This window comes from Papaver somniferum, chromosome 2 (assembly GCF_003573695.1).
Source record: "Papaver somniferum cultivar HN1 chromosome 2, ASM357369v1, whole genome shotgun sequence".
Taxonomy (NCBI): Eukaryota; Viridiplantae; Streptophyta; class Magnoliopsida; order Ranunculales; family Papaveraceae; genus Papaver; species Papaver somniferum.
In genome coordinates this window covers 118,277,187-118,284,675 of record NC_039359.1, presented here as the reverse complement: position 1 = coordinate 118,284,675, position 7,489 = coordinate 118,277,187, and positions in this window count along the sequence as shown.

The window sequence follows — 7,489 nt, the reverse complement described above, 5'->3', positions numbered from 1 at the left end:
TTTTTGTTTTATTGTTGGCCCCTAAATCCTTTCAAGTGGCCCCTAAAAACGCGAGGTTAAATAACCTAAATTCACTACCGATTATGGTAGCATTTTAGCCAAAGGTCTACTTTAATCGAGTCAAGATAACTTTATTTACTACCGATTATAGGATAATCAAAATTCAAAAGATAGAAGATTTTATTTTGGGGATACTTTATATTCGGAAGTTATATAAATTAAATTGACTCCCGATTGTGGATTAATTTCCCGATTGTAAAGTTATCTACCGATTGTAAAGGGTAGTTTGGCCATTAAAAAAACGGGAGATAAGGGATGACTACATTTTATGTTTGGATGATATTTTTTGTCTTTTTGTGTCGCCCCTAAATATGTCAGGCAAAGAAACACCTGCCCTGCCAATCACTAACGTCCGCCCCTACAATTCCACATGTTGTGATCCGGTTACGGTAGGTTAAATCGATAAACTTATTAGAAGGATATATCTTTTCCAAAAGTGAAAACTACTATAACCCCTCTACTATATGGGTTCAACATATAGAAACCCCACAAAATGGATCTTTCACTATCGACTCCATTCTTTCACATTTTGATATTTCTAGGCCCAAAACTTTTCATTATCGGGCTTACCAATAAAACTTTTAGATCTAGAATTTTTATATTATCTAAAGTACCTATTTATATACAAAAGTCAGTGGAGATATTTTCATTTTCAATTTTTATTTCTCTTTCTCTCTCCGGAGAACTAAACCAGATCATTCTTTGAAATCTCTCTCTCTCTTTCATTCTCCCTGACCCTCTCGATCGAGATTTTCAATGAAGAAGCAACTCCTCCAAAATAGCAGAAATGTAGAATAAATAAGTCGTCGTCATTTATCGGTCACCAAGATATGATAACACATTAAGATTTAGGGTTACAAATGATTTCAGTTCATAAACCACATAAATTGAAGAAAGAGATTTAATAAAGACCGTAAATAGAAAGTAAAAAGGGCGATCAACTTGAAACTGAGGTAGTTATATGGTTTTCATTAAATTTTTGTTTCATTCGATTTAGGTTTGAATTTTAATTTCGGTTGTTCTTCCATCAGATCTTGGATTCACAATAATATATTGAAGATTTTTCAGATTTATATTATATCGATTATTCAAATCATAGACGGAGTTTAGATCTATTTGTGTATCATCTTAATCTCTCTTTTGAGATGAAAATTTCGAGAAAATTTCAATTAATTTCTTTATAGGGTTCTTGAGTGAGATTTAACTTATCTTTGAATCTATAATTCTTATTGAACAGATAAGTTCATATTTGAACTCAGGATACTTTATTCTTTATTACCCCTTCAATTGAGTTAAATTTCATCAACTTTTGATTTTCTATATGTTCAAATGAAATTTGTTTAAGTTATTTACAAGTTAAGATTAATAATTTGTTTTTATTTTGGCTTGACGTTATGCAGCCTTCTCACCATTCACTGTGATCAAGAAGAAGCTCGTTAAAAAGATGAGACAAACAAACTCATCACTAACTGGATCGCATGAAAGATGATAACATTAGGTTTATTTTTTCATTTCTATTCCACTCTCATTTTTTCCAGTCAAATATGTTACTGTGTATAAATTTTTATATTCATGAGTATAGCTAACTTTCACTGATGTTTTTTATAGTCAAATACGTATTTATGAATTTCTTGAATTTTGCTTTTGTGGGAATGAATTAGTTTATATTTTTGTAGTTATGGAGTTGATTAAGCATGCATAAGTGGTTGCACTGTTAGTGGTATGATTGACAAAAATTATCTTTTGGATTTTAAGTTGATTAAGAAGTGATATGTAGTTAAGTTATTGGCTATTTCACTGAACTAAATCAACTCAGTTGGGTTTCAGGAATCTGTTGTTATAAGATTTTGTTGGTGGTGTTATGTGTTAGATTGTTAGAGCTAATGAGAGTGGTATGTGGATTGCTAGATCATCATTTCCTTAGCCTTTAGTTGTTCACGTTTACGTTTCTATTTTTTACATATGAATTGTAGGATAATTGGATGTGTAGCTGCTAGTTACACAAGCTATATGGATGTGTAGCTGCTAGTTACACATTATAATTTGATGTGTAGTTGCTATATTTTGGTGTGTATCCCATAATTAGCACACCATTCATATACATTTGTAATACCTAGTTACACTTGTCAGATGCAATATGATCTGCTGTGTTTGTTTGGTTTGAAACTTGAATGATGAGTTTCATTCATTACAATTTACTACTTATATGCATGTGTAACTCGTAGTTACACAACTCAGATGCGTGTGTAACCCCCAGTTACACTATTCAATTTCCTCTGTAACTCATAGTTACACATTAAGTTGGATGACATTGTAAAAGAACCCAATCAACTGTTGATATCAGAGAAAGATATCCCTTAGGAAACCTTGGAGAAAGGTAAATAGTAAACAATGTTCATTTCTAATTTTCTTTTGGATTTGGTTCATGTGTCTCTGTTGTATTGATTTTTATTTTTTATCAAATGATCAATTGCAGGGAATACAAAATCCTGAATATATTGGAGTTTGATAACAAAAGAAAATATATCTCCATGCACATCTTGTTTTAAATGTGTTAGCCAGCTACAAGATCAACTTCTATCTACTCTGAGAAGGATATTCTGTGATTTCTATAACCATATCCTTGCTTATCAGTTTGCATCCATGTGTACTCTTCATGACAGTTTGCACATTTAACTAGCATTGGTAGACTATGGATGTGTAACTAGTAGTTACACATGCTAATTAAATGTGTAACTTCTAGGTGCACACACTAAATGGATGTGTATCTACTAGTTACACATGCTAATTAGATGTGTAACTTATAGTTACACATGCTAATTTGATGGGATATGCATATGCAGTTCTTAGAGGCATACCTGTTAATTTAATTGAAACTCGTCTGCTGATCTTCTGGTTTTGTGTTGTTTTGTGAAAATACATTAGGAAGTTGGTTAAAGATGAATTCATCAGCTGCAAACCAAACCAGATTCATTTTCGATCTCATGCACGAAGAATGACAAAAGCCATGTGTTAGTTTAGGCCTTCATAAGAACAATTGGATTGGCTGTAAAAATGTCTGAGATCCTTTCAGACTAATGGTAAATCACTTACTCTTAATCTTTTCTAGTATGTATCTCAATATGTATTTCTATGGAAATAATTTCTAAATAATTATAACCCTTTCTGGATCAATTGATGTCTACGCAGGTCTCAATGTGGTTTGCGCGCACTGACATGACATTCTAGCAGTTTATGCCTGGATAGATAAGGATGTTAGCTACTGTCAAGGTGAGCAGTGATGATCCTTTGCTCATGGATGATATCGTTGACTATTTCAAGTACTTAAAGCTTCATATTAAGGTACTTGTCCCTCTTATATTCATGTGTTTCATTTGGACATGGATAAATTGTGCAAAAATGACACAATAGTAGCATCTGGAAGTACTTTTTCTCTTAGTTTCATTTAATTAGATGTTTCCTAGTAGACTTTTTAGATGTTTCCTAGTAGACCTTTTGATATACATAAGTAATATGGATGTGTAATTCCTAGTTACACATGTGCATCACATGTGTAACTCCTAGTTACACAAGTCAGATGTATGTGTAACTTCTAATTACACTGGATATATACATATGTAACTCCTAATTACACATGCTAAGATAAGTTATTAAGTGTTTTTCTGTCATTTCTGTTATTCGCGTTGCAATTTGTTCTATAATTCTGGTTTTTCCTTTTTGTTCAACTAACCTAATCCCATGAATGTTTATTTTGTTGTAACTATGCAAGCATTTTGGTATCGAGGAAGACAAAAAGAGAGCGGAACATGATTTCACATTTTTAACTCGTTTATTGTGTTCAATAATAACCAATTACTATGATTGATAAATGGAGAAATTATTGTCAATGAATATTAAATTAATACATGTATTTTTTGTATGTGTATTTTTGATGTGTAACTACTGAGTACACATCCATATGCATGTGTAACTTCTCATTACACATGTCATATGGATGTGTAACCTATGGATACAGATATTATATGGATATGTAACTTCTGGATACACATGCTATACGCATGTGTAACTTCTGCGTACACATATGTAACTGCCGAGTACACATCTATATACAAGTGTAACTTCTGGATACACATGTCATATGCATGTGTAACTTCTGTGTACACATCCATATGTTGGTGGCGGTGGAGGTGGTGGTTGGCGGTAGTGGTGGGTGGCGGTGGAGGTTGTCAGTGGCGGTGGGCACCGGTGGTGTTCGGAGGTAGTTGGCGACGGTGGTGGTCGGAGGTGGGTGGTGGCGGTGGTGGTCGGAGGTGGTTGGCGGTTGTTGTGGTGGTCGGAGGTGGTGGGAACTTCATCACACTATATTTTAATAATTTTGGACTTAGATTTAAATTTTATTTAATTATGGGCTTGACAATATGCATAAGGGTATCAACGTCTTTTAATATTTCGGGGTCTAGATTTAAACTTTTTTTAATTAAGGACTTGATATTATGGGTAACCCAAGGGTGGGATCTCAAAATTGAAAACTATTATAACCCCTGCCAGTCAAGTTGGTGCGGGTATCCGATGTATAAAGCACGTGATCTATCAGTAATTAATAATAATAAAAAAAGAAGGAACAAGGCAAAAGAAAAGAAAGCAAAAATATTTTTTCTTTTTTTTATAAAGATATTCCATTTCATTAATAGAAAACTATGATTATAAGGTGATTAACTACGTCAAGAAACCATTATAGAACAAGAAGAACATATTGTAAAGAGTATATAGCCGAATATTCCGATAAGAGAAAGAAAAGAAATACCGGAAAACACAACGAATTACAAGTATGAAAGAGCCGATTAAATCGGAAGAGCGATGGTCTTCTAGACATAGTCTGGCCATTTGATATTGAATTATCTTTGAAAAGAGATACTTCAAATAAGAAGTTTTCTGCCTAAATTTTGACCGGAACAATCCAAAATCCGGTTACCAGAGCTCGATAACAGAGTACTTAAAACACCAATAAATCAAAGTAGAATCTCCATGAATGCGAGGAAGAAGCGTGGGAAACATGCGTAAATAAAAGCCATGAAAACGCAGCCAAAAAGACTTTCATATTCTTGGTGCTAGGAAATTGTGTTCAAGGTAATGTTTTTTTAATAAACTTGATATTAAGTTCATCAGGGAATCAAGTCTTACTATAGTTGAGAAACATATTGTATGTAATCTTCATACTTCTCTTCGTATGTGAATGTTTTGCTTCTTGCTCGGATTACTCATCGTGTTTTAGTTTCTATTTGATGCATGCTTCCTTACCTCCATTATTTATCATTTCCTGTCATTTTAAGCATGTTTTGATATATCCATTAGATTCACTTCCATAAGGTAGCTTACCATTTGATGTTAATAAGATTTCTCCCATGTTTCCTGACCAATGTATGCTAATCCATGTAGTGGCTTACAATAGTGGGGCTTGGGGATATGAAGCGTCGCCATCCTTTACTAGGAGATGTAAGATGTTACAAGGAATGCTACAAAAAGTTTCTCTCCAGTTGAAAGTATACCATCTGATGCACAGAAGAGCTCATATAAGATGTGGAACCTCTCAGTGTGATGCTTTAAATGCATAGGATTTGGATCCACTTGAAGAAAGTGATAAAGTAGTTAATGTTCTTGCACCTTGAAGTTATAACATGATGTTTAGATTTTATTTTCTTTCTTTTTCATTGTTGTTTTGAACTTGATAGTGAAATATATAGTTTTTGTTGAACACGAGGATATTTGGCTTTGTTAGAGCACTGCTCGGTCGAACTCGCATGTGTTGATATCTCAAGCATGTTTGTCAATGTTAGTGATCAAAACTATAAGTATTGATTTCTAGTCTACTATAGCTAAGTCTCGGACTAGGATAGAAAGTGTAGTTGAGCTCAAGAACTCCATGGCGATCATCATACAAGACGAAGAGCTACTCAAGAAACTGGTGGAACTTCATCGACTAAAAGGTATGTGGAGACTTGAACTTATATATCACTCAAAAGTCTATCTACTATATCTCCTATCTTGAGACAAAAGTCGTTTTGCTATATATACTTTGATTATACACATTTGTTATTTCGAGCCGAGTTTATCTCGCCTATATATTTCTCGAAATATGTGTTGGTAAGCTTTCGCTTTGGCCAAGTTCATCTTTACCTAGTGACTAAATTCATGTTATGTTTCAATCACTTGAAAATGGCTTTGACGAAAAATGGTTTGTGAATAACAACTGTATAACGTCCTCTAAGAATGTTTCAATGATTGAAATGAGAGTTTAGATTATATAACCATTGTTGGATGTAAGCATTGTGTGGTAACACATACATGTATAAGTCCTTATTCCTTGAACCAAAGTATGCTTACTTTGTTGCTCAGGAAAAACGGAACAAGAGTCCGCGAACCCAGTCCGCTTACTGTCGGAGGTTCTCTTCCCGAGAAAATCTGCTGGAGTTTGTAAACTTGTTACAAGCTTATTCCGGGTACTTAATTCCGCGTACTTAGGTTGGTTATATCTAAAAATGATTATTCGTGAACTTATCCTTATATTAACTAAGGAATGCAAGTTCGCAAACGTGGCTATGAAGTTCATGAATCGATTCGAGTGAATCAAATCGTTTTTGCTTCGATTGTGTCTTGTATACTTCTATAAGATCTAAGCAATTGAACAACTCTCTAACTAGTTCATTTGAGTCATTTGAACTAGTTATGATGAAGAAAAACATGGTTGATATGAAAGTGCTCATATGGCTAACCATTTGGTTAACTATTGTTGAACCAACAAATGTACATGTTTGGGTACGGTTACATAAACCTAGAAACGTGCATTTCATTTGTGTGTAACAAGCTAAGTTTTTGATCTAACGGTTGAAATATATTAGCTTGAATCTAATCAGGTTTTCATCTGACGGTGAATATTGAATGCTTTGTTACTAAGCTAACATTGATTGCAAACCCTCATCTGAAAGACTATATAAGGGAGAACTCTAACAACTGGGAAACCTAATCCCCACACCTCCTGTGTGATACTAGTTGTATAATCTAGAGTCGATTCTCCTTTAACCTTAGGTTTCTACCGAGACCCTGTAGGTTAACGACTTGAAGACTTCTTTGGGATTGTGAATCCAGACCGATACTACTTTCTTGTAGTTGTGTGATCTTATCTTGCTGTTTCTATCGTATTGTGTACAATCGTAAGGATTAGCTTGAGATTGATATCTCCGATAGGCAAGATATAAAAGTATTCAAAAACATCTTCCTCTCATCGTTTGTGATTCCACAATATCTTCTTTCGCCGCGTCGATTAAGATTATTGTGAGGTGATTGATAATACTAGGTTATTCTTCGGGAATATAACTCTGGGTTATCGATTGGTTCATGTTCACATTGATTTATCAAAATACGGAAAAAAAAA